This window comes from Callithrix jacchus, chromosome 7 (genome assembly GCF_049354715.1).
Source record: "Callithrix jacchus isolate 240 chromosome 7, calJac240_pri, whole genome shotgun sequence".
NCBI classification, from domain to species: domain Eukaryota; kingdom Metazoa; phylum Chordata; class Mammalia; order Primates; family Cebidae; genus Callithrix; species Callithrix jacchus.
In genome coordinates, this window is record NC_133508.1 from 57,634,857 (window position 1) to 57,640,856 (window position 6,000).

The following is a 6,000-nucleotide window of genomic DNA, read 5'->3' on the forward strand; positions in this document are numbered from 1 at the left end:
TGACAAACGCTCAGATGGACTGTGCCTTTCTGACGACCTACCGAGGCACTGCTCTCATTCAGACCCCACCGCCTAAGGTGGCAAGTAACCAGTTCTAGGTTTGCCACCAGGGAAGCGAGACTCAAGGCCGCCGTCGCGGAGCAGCAAAGCGACAGCCGACAGCCCCGCCGGCAGAGGACCGCGGGGAGGACGGCAAGAGCAGCGGAGACAAAGCGGAGAGGCGAGGCAGCTATAGGCTACAGCGGCGAACGCGCACGGCGGGGGAGAACGCCGGCCGCCAGCAAGGCGGGGAAAGCTCGGGACCGCAGACACCGACGAATGAGGTGGGGGCTCGGCGCGGTGACAGTTCGGGGCTCACGCTCGGCAGGGAAACCCCGGCGCCCGCCCGGCGACAGAAGCAGAGGAGGAACGCGAGCCTCAATGCTCCGCACACTCACCACTGGGAGCTCCGTAATGGCGGCGGCGGGGGCGGAGAACCCGGGAGGCGGGCCCGCCGCAGCCAGTCACCGCCGCCGGCATCTTTCGAACCGGCTCCGAAAACCGCTGAGGGAATGGGGTGAGGGGAGGGCGCGGGCGGACGCCGGGCCGCGACGGGCCTCGGAGCATGCGCAGCCCACAGCCAATCAGGGCGAACAGAGGACGCCGACGCAGGCGCGCTGGGACGCAGGGTCGCACGGCCAGGGAAGAGCTCCCCCCTCCTCCCCCAAGTCCAAACAAAACAAGGGCGGGAGCGCGCGCGCCAGAGGGCCCTGAGGAGGCGTCAACGAGAAGGGCACGGGGCTAGGTCGCTGGAGAGGGGAAGGGAGGAGGGCAGAGCGGCCGGGGAAGGCAAACAAAAGGCGACACCTCCGGGGACCCGGGCGCCCCGCCCCCTCCTCTCCGGGAGCGGCGTCTGCGCCCCGGGCGAGCGGCCTTCGCCACTCGCCTTCGGGACCCAGCGAGCCCGCGCCCACTCCCCGGCCGCCTGTTCCGTCCTGCGTTACCTCTGCGTTCGGCCGGTCCTGGCGCCCGCGTCCCTCCCGGCCTGTGGGCGCCGCTCCCGCCGCCGCTCGTCGCCTCCGCCGCCGCTGTCCTCCAGTCCCAGCCGCCGAGCTCTGCCGCCCCGCCCCCCTGCCCGCGGCCCCGCGCGCGCCACCGCCGGCCCCGCCCCCCGCGCGTGGGGTACAGGGGGGGCGCGCGGGGACGGGCGGACGCCGGCGGAGCGCGGGGCGTCGGCGCGCGTTCCCGGCGCTGCCTGGTGGCGCCCATTGGCTTGGCCTGGCGGGGCGGTGTTGGTGTCTTCCGAGGGGCGCTGCTTTCCCCGGCTAACCTTCCCTTTCTCTGCCCTGCCCTTAACCGGGTTTTCGCTTCCGCCACCCGTCCGCCTTTGGCGGGGCTGGCCTTTCCCGCTTCTCAGTTTAGGCGTAGCTCAAGAGCAAACAGCCCTTTTTTGAAGACCGTGTGAAACTGGGAAAACTGTAGAGCGGAAATTCACTGCCACGCACTCGCTCCCATTAAGCCTCCGGACAGTACAGGGCAGAGTAGTGACTCGAGACTAAGAACTGAAAAGTTGAAAGGGGCTTCCCGGGCTCCCTAATCCTCACAGGCAGGGAGAGTTCTCCAGAAGGAAACCCTGTGATTAGAAGAAAGGGGATTCCCTTTGAATTGTCACATGACGTTGCTATCGGCGTACTTAAGCAACGTACAAACATACGAAGGAAAAACACAGCTCTTCAAAGCTAGCTTGGAAAGATTGTTTTTAAAGTTGAGGTGTTTGGGGGACGGGAGGCATTGGGTAGTAAGTGTAAGGAAACACCACTAGAATTGCTCCGAGCTGACGGTCGATGACCAGTACCCAACACATGTGCCAAGGTTTATAGAGACTTATGACACCATTTAAGCACTCACCCAGTCGTCTCACCCTGCGATTAGCATAGTTGTCTCATCAGCTTTCCCTGCCACCGCCACCCCAGTCTCTCAGTTCAAATTTCACAACCACCACCAAAAATTCTTTACAAGGTGAGCACGATGGCATTACCACTGTTGAGTGCTCTGCTGTCATATTCCAGCTAGCTGTTCAAAAGGGGTTTTGGTCTTTTATGCCTTTCTTCATTCTGCTCACTTCCTTTGTCCTTTTCTGTTGTCTCCCTTTGCAAAGCCTCTTCCATTTTTACATATTCGTACATTTAAAACATCCTACCGTTCTTCTTTTACTCTAAAATGTCTTCAGCCTGATTTCATGTAAGAAGCTGACTCAGATGAGACCAAACTGGGAGATGTTTCTTCCACCACAGATTTTTGCTTTAAAAAAAAAAAAAAAACTTAGGCCTAGCATGGTGGTTTATGCCTGTGATCCCTGCACTTCGGGAGGCCGACGTGGGAGGATCGCATGAGGCTTGGGGCCAGGAGTTCTAGGCCAGCCAGGGCAACATAATCAGACACCATCTCTAAATAAATAAACCGGGAATAGTGGCAAAGGCCTTTAGTCCCAGCTTCTCGGGAGGCTGAATGAAGCAGGAGGATAGCTTGAGCCCAGGAGTTCGAATCAACAGTGAGCTATGATCACCACTGTGTTCCAGCCTGAGAGAGCGAAACTTGGTCTTAAAAAAATAAATCTTGGTGGGGCACAGTGGCTCACGCCTGTAATCCCAGCACTTTGGGAAGCCTAGGTTCCCAAAAGGAGGATCTCTTTAGCCCAGAAGGTTTAAGACCACCCTAGAGCAACATGGAGAAACCTGATTTCTATACATAATCAAAAAATTGGCTGGGCGTGGTGGAACAGGCCTGTGGTCCCAGCTACATGGGAGGCTGAGATGGGAGTATCACTTAAACACAGATGGTGGAGACTGCAGTGAGCCATGAATGGTGACACTGCACTCCAGCATGGGCAAGAAGGTGTTTCAAAAATCAGTTAGGCCAGGTGTCATGGCTCATGCCTGTAATCCCAGCACTTTGGGAGGCCAAAGTGGGTGGATCACTTGACGTCAGGAGTTCGAGATCAGCCTGGCCAACATGGCAAAACCCTGTCCCTACTAAAAATACAAAACTTAGCCACGTGTGTGGCATGCACCTGCAATCCCAACTACTCAGGAGACCGAGGCAGGATAATTCCTTGAACCTGGGAGGCAAAGGCTGCAGTGAGCCAAGATTGCACCACTGCACTCCAGCCTGGCTGACAGAGGCAAGTCCTGTCTCAAAAAAACAAAAACAACAACAACAAAAAATTAAGGCCGGGTGCAGTGGCTCACACTGCTAATCTCAGAACTCTTCAGAAGCTGAGGCCGGCAAATCACCTGAGGTCAGGAGTTCAAGACTGGCCTGGCCAGTATGATGAAAACTCATCTCTACAAAAATACAAAAATTAGCCAGGGATAATGTCGGAAGCCTGTAATCCCAGCTATTCAGGAAGCTGAGTGGGGAGAATCACTTGAACCCAGGAGGCAGAGGCTGCAGTGGGCTGATAGTGCCACTGCACCCCAGCCTGGGCAACAGAGTGAGACTCCATCTCAATCAATCAATGAATTAATCAATCATATCTTGTTCACCACATGAACACCAAAGAAGGAAAAATCCTGAAACAAAATGTTTCCACAAGCGAGTGCACACACACGCAGGCAGGCATTAAGGCTACCACTTACTGAAGACTGAAGCCGAAAGTTTTTTACTTCGGGATCTGAAATTTTTGTTGAGGGATCTGAAATTTTTATTGGACATGTCTATTAGTTAAAGCATATTACCTTTGCTCAATGTAAGGTTTAAGATCTGGCCAGTTTTGATTTTTATACATACCTACCTCTGAATCAAAAGATTCCACAGGGGTGTAGTTTTATATTTTATTTCACTTGGCTTTCTTTAAGCTATACTAATCACAAATCATTGAACTGTGCTATGTAACAGGGTTCTTGTTTTGTTTTGTTTTTTGCAACTTGAACCCAGGCTGGAGTGCACTGGCACAATCTTGGCTTACTGCAAGCTCTACCTCCTGGGTTCAAGTGATTCTTGTGCCTCAGCCTTCTGAGTAGATGGGATTACAAAGGTACACCACTATGTCTGGCTAATTTTTGTATTTTTAGTAGAGACAGGTTTCACCATGTTGGCCAGGCTGGTATTGAACTCCTGACCTCAGGTGATCTGCACCTCAGCCTCCCAAAGTGCTGGGATTACAGGCATGAGCCACTGCGCCCAGCCAACAATTACATGATGATTTTTGTGCCATTTACTTAAACGTAAACAAGATGCATAGGTGGAAAGACCCACCTTGGCAAGCTTAGAAGAGCAGATCAGCTCTTATGGCATGTATTATAGAAGGCTGCCATCAAAGAGTGAGCTTCCAGGCACTGGGAAGACCCTCTCACTCAGAGACCTCTCACACTCATCAAAGTCCCTGAAGTTCTACCACTCAGAGATTCATTCCTTTGGTTTAATCTTCACTCTCTTCCATAGCACTTCAAACAATTTTTTTGAGAGATGGGGTCTTGCTATATTACCCAGGCTGGACTTAAACTCCTGGGCTCAAGCAATTCTGCCTCAGTCTCCCATGTAGCTGTGACTACAGACACACCGCCTCTCCCAGCCATTCTTCTATAGCACTTTTAAAGTGATAATTGAGAATTCCTACTTTAAACCTCTTTCCAGATGGATCAGAAGAGTAAGAACCCTGGAGGTCTGACTAGGGTAGGAACTTCAGGGGAGAGAAAGGAGTAAATGAGGGGCCATTTGTGATGACTTCACAGTTCTGCCCAAGGCTATCCATTCTCAGGGAGTCTTTGCCTAGAAAGTTCCAGAAAGATGAGGAAACATAGTGGTTTGTGAACTAGAAAGGCAAGTGTTAAGAAGTCCTCACAATATAACTGTATCATCTCTAAAGTTCAACACCTACTTTTTCAGAAACCAAGTCCCTGTTGAAACTTTAGCATAAGGCTAGCTTTGCAGACTTTATGGCCTGTTGTGAAGGTAATAGATTGGTTGCTTTTTGTTTTTTTCCTTTTCTTCAAATCTAATTAATTAATTAATTTTTGAGACAGAGTCTCACTGTCACCCAGGCTGGACTGCAGCGGCGTGATTTCGGCACACTCCAACCTCCATCTCCTGGGTTCGAGCAATTCTCCTGCCTCAGCCTCCTGAGTAGCTGGGACAACAGGCATGCTCCACCACGCCCAGCTAATTCTTCTATTTTTAGTAGAGACAGGGTTTTGCCATGTTGGCCAGGCTGGTCTTGAATTCCTGACTTCAGGTGATCCACCCGCCTGGCCTCCTAAAATGCTGGGATTACAGGCTTGAGCCACAGCACTTGGCCCTGTTCCTCAAATTTAAAGCTATGTGATACTTGTCTGTTAGTCTAAAAGGTCTTGTATAGAAAAGCAAAGTAGGTGACTTTGGAGTGCCAGACATAAGAATGGAGAAAAAGTAACTGAAGATCTTTTTCTTTTTCTGAGACAAAGTCTTGCTGTGTGTCGTCCAGGCTGGAGTGTGGTGGTGGTGCAATCTTGGCTCACTGCAACCTCCGCCTTCTGTGTTCAAGCTGTTCTTGTGCCCCAGCCTCCCATGTAGCTGAAACTATAGGTATGAACCATTGCACTCGGGTAATTTTTGTATTTTCAGCAGAGAAAGGGTTTCACCATGTTGGCCACACTGGTCTTGAACTCCTGACCTCAAGTCTTCCGCCCACCTCAGCCTCCCAAAGTGCTGGGATTACAGGCGTGAGCTACCATGCTCGGACAAAGCAGCTGCAGATTCAGAGTCTAAGAATATTCCAGACTAGTGCTATGACATCACAGTCACTGGGCTAAGCATCGAAAGATATATCTACCTGTTTTCCTTATATTCTACCTTGTGTTAACAAGGAGAGGTCTGAAGAATTTTTTACCCCCATGGGGGTTTTCTGGTAAAAACAAGAAAACAAATTCTAAAAGAGCTGTTAACAGTTCAATAATTTTTTTTTTAATTATTATTAAGACAGGGTCTTGTTCTGTCACCCAGACTGGAATGCAGTGGTGCAATCATAGCATCAAACTCCTCAAC

The 6,000-nt window shown here is 51.6% G+C and overlaps 1 protein-coding gene across 11 annotated transcripts in view; it reads right to left on the reverse strand.

Annotated features, from left to right (window-relative positions):
- Positions 1–1,112, reverse strand: part of HP1BP3 (heterochromatin protein 1 binding protein 3) — a 42,007-nt gene extending 40,895 nt beyond the window's left edge. For 7 of the 11 annotated variants that reach the window (XR_004745784.3, XR_013519848.1, XR_001912685.5 and 4 more), the window contains exon 1: positions 984–1,112. The gene's annotated coding sequence lies outside the window, so the exon portion shown is untranslated. Of the gene's footprint in view, positions 1–437; positions 559–983 lie in introns of those variants that run through there. The other 4 variants (XR_013519845.1, XR_013519844.1, XM_054258858.2 and 1 more) reach the window with 1 other exon arrangement.
- Between the last annotated feature and the right edge of the window lie 4,888 nt (positions 1,113–6,000).